This window comes from Capra hircus, chromosome 17 (genome assembly GCF_001704415.2).
Source record: "Capra hircus breed San Clemente chromosome 17, ASM170441v1, whole genome shotgun sequence".
Lineage (NCBI taxonomy): Eukaryota > Metazoa > Chordata > Mammalia > Artiodactyla > Bovidae > Capra > Capra hircus.
In genome coordinates, this window is record NC_030824.1 from 60,517,516 (window position 1) to 60,534,729 (window position 17,214).

Below are 17,214 nucleotides of genomic sequence, written 5' to 3' on the forward strand. Positions count from 1 at the left end.
GCTGTAGGAAGGGACCCCCGGACTGTGTTATCCAAAAGAGAGAGGGCTCTTTTTGGGAACAGTGACATCACTGGCCTTTTCCTTGGTAAGCTGCTGATAAAATATTGTAGGGAGTGGCTCTCCTTTTGATCATACAGACAGAGAAGAAAGAGACCACCCTCTTGTGTGGGTCTCCTGTTCTTATTAAAGAACAGGGGATATTTTTCTCTGTCTCCGTTAGAAACTAGACTGTCACTGAAGACGGTAGGGTTGTGTGGGGGTGTATATGTAGTATATGGTGAGTTAGCCTCTGTGACTGTTTGCTGTGTATTTTGCCCTTGGTTTATAGTATGTCTTTTTAAAACAATCTCTTTTTAAAATGCATATACAGTGAGTCCAGAAGCGTGGTACTGATGAACCCATTTGCAGGGCAGCAGTGGAGATAGAGAGAACAGACTTGTGGTCACGGTTGGTTAAGGAGATGTTGGGACGAATTGGGAGCATGGCATTGAAATATACACGTTACCGTATGTCAGATGGATGCCCGGATGGTGCAGGGAGCTCAGTGGTGCTCTGTGACAACCTAGATGGGTGGGAGGCTCAAGAGGGAGAGAACGTGTGTATACTTACGGCTGATTCATGTTGATGCATGTCAGAAACCAACACTATATTGGAAAGCAGTTATCTTCCAATTAAAACTTTTCTTTCTTTCTTTTTAAAATTGAAGTGTAATTGATAAACAGTGTTCTGTTAGTTTCAGGTATACAGCAAAGTGATTCAGTTACACATATATACATTTTTAAAAAAATGCTATTTTCCAGTATGGTTTACCGTAGGATATTGAATACAGTTCTATGTGCTATACAGTAGGACCTTGTTGTGTATCCATCCTGTATGCTGTTGTTGCTGTTCCGTTGCCCAGTTGTGTCTGACTCTCTGCGACCCCATGGCCTGCAGCACGCCAGGCCTCTGTCCCTCACCATCTCCCGAAGTTTGCCCAGGTTCATGTCCATTGCATCAGTGATGCCGTCCAGCCATCTCATTCTCTGACGCCCTCTTCTCCTTCTGCCCTCACTCTTTCCCAGCATCAGGGACTTTTCCAATGAGTCAGCTATTCTCATCAGATGACCAAAATACTGGAGCTTCACCCTCAGCCTCAGTCCTTCCAACGAGTATTCCAGGTTGATTTCCCTTAAGACTGACTGGTTTGATCTCCTTGCTGTCCAAGGGACTTTCAGGAGTCTCTACCAGCCCCACTTCGAAGGCAAAGATCCTTTGGCACTTTGCCTTTCACAGCTGTACATGACCACTGGGAAGACCATAGCCTTGACTATACTGACCTCAGTTAGCAGAGTAATGGTCTCTGCTTTTCAACACACTGTCTAGGTTTGTCATAGCTTTCCTGCCAAGAAGCAGTCATCTTCTGATTTCATGGCTGCAGTCACCATCCTTGGTTATTTTAAAGCCCAAGAAGCAGAAATCTGTCACTATTTCCACTTTTTTTAAAAAATATTTTTTTAAATTTTTATTTTTACTTTATTTTACTTTACAATACTGTATTGGTTTTGCCATAACTATTTCCGCTTTTCCACCTTCTATTTGCCATGCAGTAGTGGGGCTGGATGCATTGATCTTAGTGTTTTAACATTGAGTTTTAAGCTGGCTCTTTCACTCTCCTCCTTCACCCTCATCAAGAGGCTCTTTAGTTCCTCTTCACTTTCTGCCATTTAAGTGGTATCATCAGCATATCTGAAGCTGTTGATGTTTCTCCCACCTGTCTTGATTCTAGCTTGTAACTCATCCAGCCCAGCATTTCTCATGATGTGCTTAGCGTACAGGTTAAACAAACAGGGTGACAGCAGACAGCCGTGGCATAGGCCTTTCTTAATCTTGAACCAATCAGTTGTTCCATGCAGGGTTCTAACTGTTGCCTCTTGACAGGCATACAGGTTTCACAGGGGACAGGTAAGATGATCTGACATTCCCATCTCTTTAAGAGCTTTCCACAGTTTGTTATGATCCATACAAAGGCTTTAAAGTAGTCGATGAAATAGAGGTAGGTGTTTTCCTGGAATTTCCTTGCTTTCTTTACGATCCCACAAATGTTGGCAATTTGCTGTTTGGTTCCTCTGCCTCGTCTAAACCCAGCTTGGACATCTGGAAGTTCTTGGTTCGCATAACGCTGAAGCCTCCCATGCAAGATTTTAAGCATGACCTTACTAGCATGGGAGATTAGTGCAATTGTCTGATGGTTAGCAAATTCTTCAGTACTACTGTTTTTGGGAATTGGTACGAGGATTGACTTTTCCAGTCCTGTGACCACTGCTGGGTCTTCCAGATTTGGTGACACATGGAATGTAACACCTTGCTGGCATCATCTTTTAGGGTTTTGAATAGCTCTACTGGAATTCCATGGCATCCATTAACTTTATTAATAGCAGTGCTACCTTAGACCCACTAGACCACGCTCCAGAAGGTCTGGCTCTGGGTGACTGGCCACACCATTGTAATCCAACTCATTAAGATCTTTTTGGTACAGTTCTTTGTGTCTTCTTTCCATCTCTTCTTGATCTCTTCAGTGTCTACTAGATATCTGCCGTTTCTCTCCTTTATTGTGCTCGTCTCTGAGTGAAATGTTCCCTTGATTTTCCGATTTTCCTGAAGACATCTCTAGTCTTTCTGCTTCTGTTGATTTCTTGTAGTCTGATGCACTGTTCATTGGAGAAGGCCTTCTCGGCTCTCCGTCCTGTTGGTTGGAAATCTGCGTTTAGGTGAAGGTGCCTTTCCCTCTCTCCCTTTCTTTTTGATTCTCTTCGTTTCTTTAGCAATTTGTAAAGCCTCCTCAGATAACCACTTTATCTTCTTTTCTTTTTCACTTGGGGTGATTTTGTTCTCTGCCTCCTGTTCAGTGTTACAGACTTACACCCATAGTTCTTCAGGCACAGGCCGCTAGATACAATTCTTTGAATCTATTTTTTACCTCTGTGTGTGTTCATAGGGGATTTGATTTAAGTCATATGTGATTGACCTAGTGGTTTTCCCCACTTTCTATAGTTTAAGCCTGAACTTTGCTATGAGGAGCTGATGATCTGAGCCATAGTCAACTCCAGGTCTTGTTTTTGCTGACTGTATACAGCTTCTCCGTCTTCGGCTACAAAGAATGTCATCAGTTTGATTTCGGTATTGACTGTTTGGTGGAGTCCGTGTGTAAAGTCGTCTCTTGTGTTGTTGAAAAAGGGTGTTTGCTATGAACAGTGCATTCTCTTGGCGGAATTCAGTTAGCCTTTACCCTGCTTCATTTTGTTTCCCAAGCCCAGACTGGCCTGTTAACTCCAGGTATCTCTTGACTCCCTGGTTGTTGCATTCCAATCCCCAGCGATGAATAGAACATCTATTTTGGTGTTATTTCTAACAGGTCTTCTAGGTCTTCACAGAACAGATCAACTTGAGCTTCTTAAAATGCATGGTAGGGGCATAAACTTGAATTACTGTGATGGTGAATGGCTTGCCTTGGAAACACACCGAGATCATTCTGTCATTTTTGAGGCTGCACCCAAATACTACATTTCAGACTCTTTTGTTGATTATGAGGACTATTCCGTTTCTGCTATGAGATTCTTGCCCACAGTAGTAGATATAATGGTCATCTGAATTAAATTCACCCCGTCCTGTCCATTTTAGTTCACTGGTTCCTAAGATGTTAATGTTTCTTCTTACTGTCTCCTGCTTGACCATGTTTACCTTGATTCATGGACCTAGCATTCCAGGTTCCTATGTAGTACTATTCCTTGCATCAGATTTTACTTTCGTCACTAGACACAGCCATAACCGAGCATCGTTTCTGCTTTGATCCAGCCACTTCTTCTTTTCTGGGGCTATTGGTAGTCATCCTCCGTTCTTCCCCAGTAGCATATGGGACACCCTCTGACCTGGGGAACTCATCTTTTGATGTCGTATTTTTTTGTGCTTTTATACAGTTCATGAGGTTCTCACGGAAGGCATACTGCGGTGGTTTGCTTTTCCCTCCTCCAATGGATCACGTTTTGTCGGAAATCTCCACTATGACCCGTCTGTCTGGGGTGGCCCTACACGGCATGGCTCATGGCTTCGTTGAGTTAAGCAAACCTCTTTGCTACAACAGGGCAGTGATCTGTGAAGAAGGGATCCATTGTGTATAGAACAGCTTAAATCTGCCAACCGCGAGCTCCCATTCCATCCTGCCCCCATTGCAAAAGGAGGGCCCTTGTGCAATGACAGGTCTGTTCTCTGTAATTTCGGTTCATAGGTAGGGTCATCTGTGCCATTCTAGATCCCACATATAAGTGATATTACGGTCTTTGTTTCTCTCTTTCTGACTCACTTCACTTAGGATGGTGCTGTCTGGTTCATGCATGGTGCTGCAAATGGCGCTATTTCATTCTTGCTCTGAGTGTTCCCTTGTGCGCGCCGCATCTTTACGGGTTCCTCTGTTGATGGACATTTAGGTAGTGTTCAGGTCTTGGCTCTTGAGGACAGGGCTGTTACGAACATAGGGATGCATGTATCTTTTTGAATTAAGAGTTTTGTCTGGATATATGCCCAGGAGTGGGAGTGCCTGATCACACCATCATTCTATTTTTAGTTTTCTGGAAACTTCCATCCTATTTCCCATAGCGGCTGCACCAATTTACGTTCCTTCTAACAGTGTAGAAGGGTTCCCTTTTCTACATACCCTCTCAGCATTTGTTATTTGTAGAGTTTTTAATGGTGGCCATTCTGACCAGTGTAAGGTGGTACCTCGTTGTAGTTTTGAGTTGATTTCGCTGATAATTAGTGATGTTGAGCATCTTTTCCTGTGTCTGTCTGGCCAGACAGACTGCTTGGCTGCTCTTAGATCTGGTGCCAATCCCTGTCTGGCCAGTTGTTAGCTGTCATAGAGAACAGGTTTGCTCAAGACTGCCCGCCTCACCCGGGCCTGGGAGAGGAGGACTGGGCTGGCTAGGGGCTTGCACCACGCAAGTACAAACCTGGTCCGTGTGCCAGAGCTGGCTTGGTGTTTTGTAATTATTTCTTTATCAGAGGGAGCTGTTTTCCTTCTCGCACTATACAGAGTGTGGTGCAGTGACATATGAATAAACTTTGACTAATCTTTTCTTTTTTTGGTATTTTTTTAAACAGCTTTACTGGGACATAATTCACACACCATATGATTCACTCACTTAAAGTATACACTTCAGGGACTTCCCTGGTGGTCCAGTGATTTGGACTCTGCCCTTCCATTGCAGGGTCACAGGTTCAATCCCTGACTGGGGAACTAAGATCCCACATGCTGTGCAGCTCGGCCAATAAGTAAATAAATGAATACTAAAAGAAAGTGTACAATTCAGTGTTCAGTTTCTATGCTCCCAGATTTGTGTAGCCATCCCACGCCAGTTTTAGAAAACATTCATCGCCCTGAAAAGAAGCCCTGTATCCCTTGGCATAATATTTTTTGATGCTGATAATGGGTATCATGCTTGTCTACTAGCATGCTGTTCTAATGAGGCTGCTGACTTTCCGTATTCTCCTTCCTCATTCTTCCTCCCTCTTGCTGACTGTTCTGTACCACAGTACGTAGCACTTTCTGTGTGTTTTTACATTTCTTTTCTTTTTTTTTTTTAAAAATATAACCTGGAAAGTCTTTTTTTAAAAACCACTGTTAATTCTGTTATTTTTAATTTTTTGTCTTTGGTGGTGCTGGATCTCTGTTGCTGTGTGCAGGTTTCCTCTAGTTGCAGTGAGCAGAGCTGCTCTTCCTCACGGTACACGGGCTTCTCATCTCGGTAGCTTCTCTTGTGGAGCGCAGGCTCTAGGGCGCTTGTGTCTCAGTAGTTCCGGCACATGGGATCTTCATGGACCAGGGTTTGAACCCATGTCTTCTGCAGTGGGAAGCGGATTCTTTACCACTGAGCCACCAGGGAAGCCCTTTACAGTTCTATTTTAATGTTTGTTTTACTCAGAATGTAAGCTTTATGGAGGCAGGGATTTCTGTCTTGGTTCAGTTCAGTCGCTCAGTCCTGTCCAACTCTCTGCTGCTCCATGGACTGTAGCATGCTAGGCTTCCCTGTCCATCATCAACTCCTGGAGCTTGCTCAAACTCATGTTCGTTGAGTCGGTGATGCCATCCAACCATCTCATCCTCCTTTGTCCCCTTCTCCTCCCGCCTTCAATCTTTCCCAACATCAGGGTCTTTTCCAATGAGTCAGATCTTTGTATCAGGTGGCCAAAGTATTGGAGTTTCAGCTTCAGCATCTGTCCTTCCAATGAATATTCAGGACAGGTTTCCTTTAGGATGGACTGGTTGGATCTGCTTGCTATCCAAGGGACTCTCAAGAGTCTTCTCCAACACCACAGTTCAAAAGCATCAATTCTTCAGCGCTCAGCTTTCTTTATAGTCCAACTCTCACATCCATACATGACTACTGGAAAAACCATAGCCTTGACTAGACGGACCTTAGTCGGCAAAGTAATGTCTCTGCTTTTTAATATGCTTTCTAGATTGGTCATAGCTTTTCTTTCAGCGAGCAAGTGTCTTTTAATTTCTTGGCTGCAATCACTATCTGCAGTGATTTTGGAGCCCCCCAGATAAAGTCTGACACTGTTTCCACTGTTTCCTCATCTATTTGCCATGAAGTGATGGGACCAGATTCCATGATCTTAGTTTTCTGAATGTTGAGTTTTAAGCCATCTTTTTCACTCTCCTCTTTCACTTGCATCAAGAGGCTCTTTAGTTCTTCTTTGCTTACTGTTCTTGCCCACAGTAGTAGATATAATGGTCATCTGAGTTAAATTCACCCATCCCAGTTCATTTCAGTTCACTGTCTCTTAAAATCTTGATGTTTACTCTTGCCATCGCCTGTGTGATCACTTCCAATTTGCCTTGATTCATGGACCTAACATTCCAGATTCCTATGCAATATTGCTATTTACCGCTTTGGGCTTTACTTCCATCATCAGTCACATCCACAGCTGGGTGGTGTTTTTGCTTTGGCTCCATCTCTTCATTCTTTCTGGAGTTATTTCTCCACTGAACTCCAGTAGCATATTGGGCATATACTGACCTGGGGAGTTCATCTTTCAGTGTCCTATCTTTTTGCCTTTTCATACTCTTCATGGGGTTTTCAAGGCAAGAATACTGAAGTGGTTTGCCATTTCCCTCTCCAGTGGACCACATTTTGTCAGAACTCTCCACCATGACCCATATGTCTTGGGTGGCCCTACACAGCATGGCTCATAGTTTCATTGAGTTAGACAAGGCTGTGGTCCATGTGATCAGTTTGATTAGTTTTCTGTGATTGTGATTTTCAGTCTGTCTGCCCTCTGATGGATAAGGATAAAAGGCTTATGGAAGCTTCCTGATGGGAGAGACTGACTGAGGGGGAAACTGGGTCTTGTTCTGATGGGCGGGGCCATGCTCAGTAAATCTTTAATCCAATTTCCTGTTGATGGGCGGGGTGTGTTCCCTCCCTGTTTGACCAGGCCAAACTATGTTGGAGGTAATGAAGATAATTGCAACCTCCTTCAAAAGGTCCTGTGTCTAGGTCCCATTTTAGATAGGTTTTTGTCTTAAAATATCTAGAATACCATAAGGATTCAGATATTTGCTGAATGAATGATGAGTGATCAGTTTATTAATTTGTGCTAAGAACTTGCTTGAGAGCTACTGTCTTTATTTTATTCCCATAAGAATTTCAGCTCAGAGGTGAAATAACTTGCCCCAAGTAGGTAACTGGCAGAGCAGATTGGTGAATCAAAGTTTAGCTCATTGCTGTCTAGTGACGATGTAATGTCAGCCACCCTGGGGGCTTCCCAGGTGGCTCAGTGGTAAAGAATATGCCTGCCTGTGCGGGAGATGAAAGAGACCCAGGTTCGATCCCTGGGGCAGGAAGATCCCCTGGAGGAGGGTGTGGCAACCCACTCCAGTATTCTGGCCTGGAGAATTCCACGCACAGAGGAGCCTGGCAGGCTACAGTCCCTGGGGTTGGAAAGAGTCGATCACAGCTGATCACTGCTCATGGACTCCACACACATGCAAGCCAGGAGTATAGTTTACATTTTGTTAGTAACATAGTTAAAAAGTTAAAAGAAACAGGTGAAATGTATAGATTTCATTAATCTAGGACATTCAAAGTATTATCATCTCAACATAAACCTTGTAATCAGTATACAAATTGTCTTCTGCTTTTTTTCCAAAGCAAATCTTTGTTAACCATTGTGTATTTTATGCTAATGGTAACTATCCATGGAGACAAATTTCTGGGACTGTTGCACCTGAGTAATAACTTTTCTGTTGGGACCCCAGCTCTAACTGACATCAAATCTCATGGTCCTGCCTCTGTCCCTTGCTGCTTCCCAGTGTTCGAGCTGACAGTCTTTTCCAGTTTGGGAAGACGACAGCAGGACCCACACCTGACGTTTCTCGAGGCTGACCTCATGCAGAAGGTTTGGGTCACATGCTTATTAACTCCTGTGATTTTCAGAAGAACTCAAGGAGGTCAGTGTGTCAGGTTCCAGATTTTGGCCAGTCAGCAGAGATCTTTTACAGATAGTGGTATGGAGATCTGGAGGCTTAACAGCTTGTCTGAATTTACAAGGTTTCCGCTTGGCAGGGTCAGGTGTAGAATCCAGCTGACGTGCTGCTTGGGATAGTGCTTCAACAGAAAGTCTGTCCCCCAAGTCTGTAATTGGCCCAAGGGACTCTCTCTGTCTGAGAAACTCAGAGGTTCTGTGTTGCTGGTTTCAGTCTATGTACATTTGGACCCCTCCCATTTTTTCTCTTAAAAAAAAAAAATTCTTATTTATTTGACTGTGCCAGGTCTTAGCTGTGGCATGTGGGATCTAGTGCTATGCATGAGTGCTCAGTCGTATCTGACTTTGCAACCCCGTAGAGTGTAGCCCAGGCAAGAATACTGATCAGGGATTGAACCCAGGGTCCCCTGCATTAGGAGCGCAGAGCCTTAACCAGTGGACCTCCAGGAAGTCTTCTCTTGTTTAAACAGTCCCTCCTTCTGTACTGTAATCCACTTGTTGGATTTCCTTTTTCAGACTGGGTTCCTGGTAAGGCTTTTCTTATTTCCCCAAATTCTCCCCTGGAAGTTCCCTGCTCTGTCCCTTTCATGACAAATAACTTCAAACAGTCTTTTGAGAAAAAGATATGTTAATTTGCAGCCTTGACTCTCTGAGGGCCTGTTCATTAGTTGGCAGCACAGAACTAGGTGGAAGAAAGATTTCTCCTTTGTGGCTGGTTCCCTGCCCTCGCTGCTGGAGGGGGTTCTGTGGATGTCTTCTGGGCGGGAGGGGCGAGCCTGCAGCTGTGTGGGCGCTGGGTGGAGTTTTAGGGGTTGAGAGCTGGCAATTCTTGCCAGGCTTGTGGAAACTATGTGGATTGGAACAAAAGGCTGGGTGTAAAGTTAAGAACCCTGAGCTGAGAGCTGGCAAAGAGCTGCCTGTGGGTGATTGTGTCTGAGAGTGTCTGACACGTTGAGGTTTCCTCTTTGCAGTATCCTGGAGTTAAATTTGTTGAGCACAGTTTAAGTCTTCTCTTGGGTTTTCCCTTTTAATAAGTAGTTTCTTCACTGACCTCAGATGAGTTTTGTGTATGTGGCCGGGGTGGGTGGAGCAATAGCATTTAATTCAAACCACATGAATCTGCAGCCTGACCCAGTAGTTCCTCTCTGATTGAAAACTTGGTGTTTGGATTTATTCCACCTGCTCTTCATCGGAGAAGCAGCAGTCTTTCATGAATGGAAGGAACACTTTGGGGAGGGGGTTAGTCATTGCATCAGACTTTTGAACGAATCCACTATAAAATGGAATTGCATGGATTTCTGGAGCATATAAAAGCAAGCAGCATGAATTGGGAAATTGGTCCATTTAGGATGTGTGGATTAGTTTGTCTTATTGGGCTCTTACTAAGATTTTGTGCTGATTAGTGCTGATTTTAAGCAGTTTCCTAGGACAGAAGGAACAAAGCTGAGTGGGTTCATTTGTAAGTTGCGTTTGCTTCAGTCATTTGAGCAGCGGCATCTTTTCTTGGGTCCATTCTCTTGACTCTGAATTTCATGCTGATGCTTAGATTGGAAACTGCCAGATTCTCCCCTTTGAGAAATTCATTCCTTTTGAAATAGAAAATGATACCAATTAATGCAATTATCTTGTAACAAATTACACTTTTTAGCAATGGTATTTTTTCATTTTCAACTTCATTGAGGTGGACAATATTGAGCAACCAGTCTGACTACATGAATCCACTTATACACAGATTTTTTTCTAATATTTACTACAGTACTGAATGGTCTGTGATTGGTTCTGAATCTGGGGATGCAGAGTCACCTGTGTGGAGAGCTGACTAAAGTCACATGAAGGTTTTACCTGCGTGGGGGTTGGCATCCCAAATTCCCCATACTATTCAAGGGTCAACTGTAATTGACAAATAAAATTGTAAGATATTGAAAGTGTGCAACACAATGATTGATATATGTGTACATTATGAAGGATCCCCCCTCTGAATCGATACATTTTATTATGTAAAATACAATATTTTAATATGTATAACAATATTTTATATAATATAGTATATCTTATATAATATTTTATATTATATGTATCTGCTTCAAGTGAAGCAGAATGGTAACCTGATAAGTGTGTCAGTTCAGTCTCTCAGTCGTGTCCGACTGTGACCCCATGGACTGCAGCACGCCAGGCTTCCTGTCCATCACCAACTCCTGGAGCTTGCTCAAACTCATGTCCATTGAGTCGGTGATGCCATCCAACCATCTCATCCTCTGTCGCCCCCTTCTCCTCCTGCCTTCAGTCTTTTCCAGCATCAGGGTCTTTTCACACGAGTCAGTTCTTTGCAGCAGGTGGCCAAAGTATTGGAGTTTCAGTTTCAGCATCAGTCCTTCCAGTGAAAATGGAAAAGGAATGTCAGTGGGGTTGGTGAGACCACCCCAAAGATGAATGATTTTTTCATTTCTTCAGTAAGTGAACTAGGGTGGGGAATAGAGGGTATTGTTACTAATCAAAGAACTGATCTGTGCTACTCATCTCTTCTCTGTTGCATTCCCTGGGAATGCTAAAGAATAACAGTAACTTTTAACAATAAACCTTGACAGGACACAAGCACAAAGAAAGGAAAATTAGAGTTAAGCTGTTAATGATATTATATAAAAAAGATCCATATATAAAAGAAGATGCATATAAGGATGTATAAGATTTATTGCAAGATGAATATTATAGAACAGTGGCTTTCAACCTTCACTGCATTAGAATCAAATGGAAAACTTAAAAAAAAAGGCTGATACCTTAAAAAAAAAATTGAGCGATTGTATTCAACTTGTTTTGGGATGAAGGCTGGGCATTTTTGAGAGCCTCTGAGGTGATTGAGAATAGGGTTGAGAATAACTGGGATGGGGCACGAATGGAAGCCTTATATCGAAAGTGGTTCTTGACATTTAGGGAATCGGAAACACTGAGAATGCAGTTTCCTGGTCTTTGTTCAAGTTCTGTCCTGGGTCTTCTCTGTTTGAGAAACCCTCTGGTAGGTGTAGACTGTTGGGTTATGAGATCACTGGGCACTGAATGGGGTTGGACAGGTTTTGTGAAAAGTGGGGCATGAACAAGTGTCTGAGTAATGTGTAGAATCCAGGAGAGTGGGTGGGAGAGCGGAAGGTATGTTTGGGGCATTGAGAGAGTTGGTTTCGGTGGAGGAGTCATGTGAGATGAGGTTGGGAAGGTAGAGGGCCTTCAGCGCTGTTTTCGGCAGCTTAGGTTTTACATTGCTAGGCTTGGGGAGACTTGGGTTTGGAGGGCCTGGCCTGAGCAAGCCAGGTCAGGAAGCATGCCCAGAGTGCAGGTGTCCTTGACACAGGAAGTAGTGGTTATATGGTAGGTGACTTGGAAAGGACAGTCTTATATCACAGTAGCTCCCAGGCTGCCACAAAATGCTGACAGGTGAGCTAAAACTCTCTAAATTTGAAATAAATTAATTCAGCAAGCATTAAAAAAAATTTTTTTTAATGGGAGTATTTTTTAAGTTTTAAAAAAAGTTTTGGCCATGCCATGTGGCATGTAGGATCTTGGTTCTCTGACCAGGAATCAAACCCGCACCCCTAGCACTTAAGTATGGAGTCTTAACCACTGCCCCACCAAGGAAGTCCTTCCACAAGCATTTATTAAGTGCCTGTTGTACAGCAAATATGCTGAAGCACTCTAAGTTGTTTTCTGAAAGCATGCTGGAATGCTCTGTTGGTAGCATATTTATAAATTAATTCCTGCAGACTCATCAGACCCTAGTCCATCAGACCAGGGAGAAAAATAGCAACTGTGACTTTTATTTGTGCAACAGTTCTAATGTCACGGTCATGGCTCATTGGAAATGCTTTACTCAGGACATTTCACAGTGGTTTGAAGATCTTGACACATACAATTGTGTCAATACAATACAATGTAACTAGAAGAAAGCTAGAAGACCACTGGCCTATTGGGACTGTTTTAAAACTCTATTTAGGGCCATGAATCCTTTGAATAGCCAATAAGAGCAAGAGCTGCCTTTCTACAAAAATGCATGGAGACATGTAATCTTGCTTATAGTTTTAGGACTTTTAAATGTTCTGAAATTAGTGCATAACCCCTGAAGGTCTCATAGACTTCAAGGTAAGGCTTGGAATAGACTGTGGAGTAACTGATGTCACTTACATCTTAGGGTAGTGGAGTGGTACAGCTGTCCCAGTCATTTTCTTTTCTTTGATTATTTAGCCATAATTCATCACGATCTATGAGTAATTCAATAACTGTTTAAGAAATAGTTTTTTGATGAAGCTGGCATAAGCTACAACTAAGTGTTTCCATAATGGCAACCCACTCCAGTACTCTTGCCTGGAGAATCCCATGGAGGAGCCTGGTAGGGTACTAGTCCATGGGGTCCCAAAGAGCCGGACACGACTCAGCGACTTCACTTTCACTACTATAGTTAAGTATATGTCAGAACATCAAGGGGGTGTGTGTGTGACTTACGCCACAACCATTCTCACTGACAGGCTGCAGAGGAACGGGCATATCTTTTGTTAGGCCTTTCGAAGTAACACACGAGATAAGAGCTAGTCCAGCAATTCCCAACATGTTTTCGGGGGTGGGACGGGGGAATGCTAGTGCTGATAGAAAGAAGCTGCTTGAAATCAGCATCTGAAGTAAACATCGTCCTGTAACTCATGATATGCGGTGTCCTGCCTTGGGGATATGTAGTACATGTGATTATATTAAAAAGAAGTCTGGCAGTAAAGAAGCCTGTTGAGTGTGGTTTAAGCTTATTGATTCTTAACTTTATTTTTAGGACCTCTCTTCTCAAACCTGTCTAACTTCTCAAAGATAAATATTGCAGAATATTATTTTAACTTATTATAATTAAAGTTGACTGCATGAAATACACATGAAGCCTTAACGTTGTGTGAGCTGTATCTGTTTTTTAACCCTACAGGGAAGTAATTATGTAGACACTCTGGATGATAACTTTGTCTCTCTGCAAATCTCGTGTCAGAATTTTGAGTAATGTGAGATGACTGAGACCTGCCTGTCACTACGTTAAAAAAAGCTGTATTTGTTCCTGTAAAGACAGAATATTTCAAGAAATTATCAAGAGTCATGCTAAAGATAAAATGAAAAACTTGACAGTTTTCTCCTTCTAACCTGTGGCTTCTGCTCACCCGGAGTCTTTTCTTTGCCCAGCATGAGTTGCAAATTTCAAAGCAGTCATAATGGGGGTAGGGGAACTGGAGAATAATATATTTGAATGCTCAAGAGAACTGGTCTTAAATAATTAAGACCAATAAATTAGAGTATTTTATTTATGAAGGAGCCCAGATAAATGACGATAGAATCATGAAGTGTATTATTTATGAATATACTGGGGTATGCCTCCTCCCCCCAAAATGGTGTAAGTCTTAAGGCACGGAAATTACAGTGTAATTAATGGATTATTCCTTTTTTTATTATGGTTTTTCTTAAATGTTTGGCTGTGCAGGGTCTTAGCTGTGTCCTGTGGGATTTTTCCTCGTGGTGTGTGGACTCGATGCCTGTGGCTCTCAGACTTAGTTGCTCCCTGGCATGTGGAATCTTAGTTTCCTGACCAGAGGTTAAACCTGTGCGACCCCTGTGTTGGGAGGCGGATTATTGACCACTGGATCAACAGGGAAGTCCCAGATTATTTCTTCTTAATAGTTTATTTATCAACTATTTCAGGATGATTTTCAAACATCTAATGGATTAGATCACGTATCAAACACTGGATAAACATCTGTAATTGAGCTGCTGAATATTCAGGGAAGGGTAGGATATGGCTCCTGCCCCCGAGAGGCTCATAATTTTGGTGGAAGTTGCTTTCTCCATGCAGTTTTCCTCAGGGTGGTGTCTTTTTCCTCTCCAGGCACTCTCTCCTTCAAACCCAACCGACTGTTGCTCCCAACTGTTGCCAGCCTGATTTCAGGCTGAGCGGGTTGTATAGAGAGGAGCGTGGCAGTAAGTATTTTGCCTTCTTGTATTGTCCAGCACGTCTTGATGGTTTTCAGTGTCTGGAAACTTTGTGAGCCTATGGCCAAATAATCCTAAAGGTCCTCTATTTTAACATCGGTGCACAGACGTGTCAGTCACCTACCGTGGATTCCTATTGCAGCAGTCTCCCTATTTAAGAAAAAGTCTTTCCAGTTTTGGATTTAATGAATTTTGCTTACCAAGTTTTCTCAGGAAGAAGAAACTTGAGCATATTCTCATTATGAAAGTGTTCATTCCAGGAATCTTCTCTGCCAAGTTTTCTGTTTTTTTCCAAACATACGTTTGCCGTTTTTGAGTTGAAATGGGTGATGGAAACTGTGGAAAATAAAAGAATGAGATGTCAACTTTTATGTGTTGTGAACACTTTGATTTAAATATTGTATCAGTACTTAAGTACTTAAACATAGGGGAAAGTAAATTATGCAGTGGTGATACCATCATTGCTTTCAGAAACTGCAGAGCAGCTTAAGGTACCACCAATCTGTTTCAATGATGAGGCATTTTTCTCACCAGGATAGTAGTTCTGGTCTCCAGGGGAATTACTCAGTAAATGTGCTTGAGGAAGAAAGGGAAAATGAAAGTTACCCATCATGGCTCGTAATTTTAAAGTTAAGGTAAATCCCTAATTAGAAATTAAGTATACATTTTATATGGATCTAAGTCTTTATATATGTCCGTATTCTGTATTGTTTTAATCATAAAAGTGAAAATGAAAGCTGCTCAGTCATGTCCGACTCTTTGCGGCCCCATGGAATACAGTCCATGAGACAAACATTAAAAACAAACCATGCATCAAGTCTTTTCTTTTAAATGCAAACCACAGAGCTTTCCTTTATATAGTAAAGTCCCTGTTGGCTGGCACCCTGTTACCCTGGAATTTCCCTGAGTTGAGGTTCTTTCTGTAGTGATGATTAATACTTATAGTAATTACCCTGAGGATCCGTGAAAACCTCTTTGAGTCATCAAAGATTAAATTGTATCCAGTCCTAGCTGTCATGTCACACATTTAATGCCTTCTAATGGTTAGAACATTGAAAATCTGTTTGTGATATTGTTTTCTCCTTTTTGAAATGCCCCATTTGCTCACATAAGAAACCATAGGATGGATGCCTCTGGTGGAACCTGTTTTCCTTCGTTATTCTGGTGGAAAAAAAGCAGTGGCTGGAATTAAGAACTGTTCTGAGGTAAGAAAATATGAGGAAATGAGGAACCTGAAGTGCCTCCCACCTTTCCCTGACCGTGGTTTGTGGAGTACAGCTTTGGACTAAGAATGATCGAAATGAAGGGTAGTGAAAAGTCATCCTGTCCTTGTGCCGATTCCAGATCACACGGTCCCTAAGAAAGCAGGGAAAATTACTGTGCAGCTTTGAGCGTGCGGAGATGGAGGTGCGCAGCAGCAGATGCTCTGCCCTCTCTGCTCACCTCATGCACTGGGCCTCACCTGTGCCACCTCATCGGTCGTGTGATTGGGGCATCTCCCTCAGTTTTGAACTTAACTTCAAGCGATAGAATCACGGATGCAGTTGTTGTTGTCTAGTTGCTAAGTTGTGTGTGACTCTCTTGTGACCCCATGGACTGTAGCCCGCCAGGCTCGTTTGTCCCAGGCAAGAGACAGAGGTTCTCCAGGCAGGAATACTGCAGTGGGTGGCCATGCCCTCCTCCAAGAGATCTTCCTGACCCAGGGACTGAACCTGCATCTCTTGCATCAAACCTGGGTCTTCCTGCATTGCAGGCAGATTCTTTTCAAGATACTGTACTGCAATATTAAAGATGTTTTCTTTATTTTTTGTTTTTTTATGTATTATTTCTGTAAAAAGTATTATACAGCTATTACAGTACCTTACTAAATAGCCTGTTGTGTTAGTTGGATATGTAACTAACTTCGGACTAAAGAACACATTGGACTAATGAACACGCTCTAAGATCAGACCCCATTCATATGTAGGGGACTTACTGTACATGTGAATAATGAAATCATTTTGCTGTATACCTGAAACTAATACAACACTGTAAAAAAAACAGAGTGGCCAGTATTTATGGAGCACTTTGTGCCAGGCGAAGTGCTCAACTTGAAAAGAGTGGTCTGAGTTTTGACCTGTATTCAGATTCCAACTTTGCTCTGTGACATCCAGGCACTCAGCCTCCCTGAGCCCTGCTGTCATTTTCTGGAGAGCAGTTGCGTTGGCTTACTTGGGCTGCCATAGCGAAGCACCACGGACCGCCTGGCTAAAGAAGCACAGGTTTGTTTTCTCCCAGGTCTGGAGGCTGAAAGTTCAGGGTCAAAGTGCCTGCTTTGGCTCTTGTGTGGCCGCCTTCTCCCCATGTCTTCAAGTCTCTTCTTTCTCTGTGTGTCTTAGGGACATTCTAAAGACCCCAGTCATACTGTTGGGTTAGGGCTCAGCCTGATAATCCTATTTTAACTTAATGTCCTTTAAAAAGCCCCTATCTGCAAATAGACAGTAGTCGCTTTCTGGGGTACTGGTATTTAAGTCATTGGCATGCATTTTGGGGGACACAATTCAACGGACCACAGCAGCAGTGAAGGTATTTATGTGCAAGTATCGAGGTATTGTTGTGAGGATTAAATGAAACAATATATTCAAAGGCCTGGCCCAGCAGCTTAGCGCCCACTCACTATAAACTTTTTCGCTCGAGGTGGGGGTGCAATCCTGC

The 17,214-nt window shown here is 42.8% G+C and overlaps 1 protein-coding gene and 1 long non-coding RNA gene across 3 annotated transcripts in view; both read left to right on the forward strand.

Moving 5' to 3' along the window:
* The window catches only part of ARHGAP10 (Rho GTPase activating protein 10), a 381,488-nt gene that overhangs the window by 27,587 nt on the left and 336,687 nt on the right, over positions 1-17,214 (forward strand). The gene's annotated exons all lie outside the window — the stretch shown is intronic.
* Positions 13,720-16,728, forward strand: LOC108637893. The gene is made up of 3 exons (XR_001919412.1): positions 13,720-14,508; positions 15,634-15,725; positions 16,674-16,728. It is a non-coding gene; the product is annotated as an uncharacterized LOC108637893 (long non-coding RNA).